We start from the raw sequence: 1565 nt of genomic DNA, 5'->3' as shown, positions 1-1565 counted from the left end.
GTCACAATCCAACGGTTTGGCACATACGGACATTGAAACATTCGCACCAGCCCGAGGAGCCGGAAGTCTTTATCCTATTGCCTGCTGACAAATGTTTACAGTTTGTGAATAGTTTCACATAAATAGTACTATTTCCACATACTACAGTTCAATGTGATGTCCGAAGTGGCTGAAAAAATTAGGTACTAACACGAAATATATGCAAGGCAATATAAGGTATATGTATACCTTGCAAATAGTGATCGTTGCTCGCTCGCTCCGCTCGCTCGTAAAAATTTAGTCCAACCTCACGTCCGATCCGACACGTTCGCAAATTCGAAATAAGTCGCCACCATATCGAATAATGAACGCAAGATGGATTGGTTTTAGGTTACGCTATAGTTTTCGAGCGAGCGCAGCGAACGAGAGACGCGTAAAGGTGTGTCACAATCCAACGGTTTGGCACATACGGACATTGAAACATTCGCACCAGCCCGAGGAGCCGGAAGTCTTTATCCTATTGCCTGCTGACAAATGTTTACAGTTTGTGAATAGTTTCACATAAATAGTACTATTTCCACATACTACAGGGCAATGTGATGTGCGAAGTGGCTGACGAAATTAGGTACTAACACGATATATATGCATATTGCAAGGTATATGTATACCTTGCATATTGTGATCGATGCTCGCTCGCTCCGCTCGCTCGTAAAAATTTAGTCCAACCTCACATCCGATCCGACACGTTCGCAAATTCGAAATAAGTCGCCACCATATCGAATAATGAACGCAAGATGGATTGGTTTTAGGTTACGCTATAGTTTTCGAGCGAGCGCAGCGAACGAGAGACGCGTAAAGGTGTGTCACAATCCAACGGTTTGGCACATACGGACATTGAAACATACGCACCAGCCCGAGGAGCCGGAAGTCTTTATCCTATTGCCTGCTGACAAATGTTTACAGTTTGTGAATAGTTTCACATAAATAGTACTATTCCCACATACTACAGTGCAATGTGATGTCCGAAGTTTCTGACAAAATTAGGTACTAACACGATATATATGCATATTGCAAGGTATATGTATACCTTGCAAATTGTGATCGTTGCTCGCTCGCTCCGCTCGCTCGTAAAAATTTAGTCCAACCTCACACCCGATCCGACACGTTCGCAAATTCGAAATAAGTCGCCTTCATATCGAATGACTAACGCAAGAGGGATTGGTTTTAGGTTAGGCTATAGTTTTCGAGCGAGCGCGGCGAGCGAGAGACGCGTAAAGGTGTATCACAATCTAACGGTTTGGCACATACGGACATTGAAACATTCGCACCAGCCAGAGGAGCCGGAAGTATTTATCCTATTGCCTGCTGACAAATGTTTACAGTTTGTGAATAGTTTCACATAAATAGTACTATTTCCACATACTACAGTCCAATGTGATGTCCGAAGTGGCTAACAAAATTAGGTACTAACACGATATATATGCATATTGCAAGGTATATGTATACCTTGCAAATAGTGATCGTTGCTCGCTCGCTCCGCTCGCTCGTAAAAATTTAGTCCAACCTCACATCCGATCCGACACGTT

The sequence above is a fragment of the Bombus terrestris genome, unplaced genomic scaffold, assembly GCF_910591885.1.
Source record: "Bombus terrestris unplaced genomic scaffold, iyBomTerr1.2, whole genome shotgun sequence".
NCBI lineage: Eukaryota > Metazoa > Arthropoda > Insecta > Hymenoptera > Apidae > Bombus > Bombus terrestris.
This window is presented reverse-complemented; position numbering follows the sequence as displayed.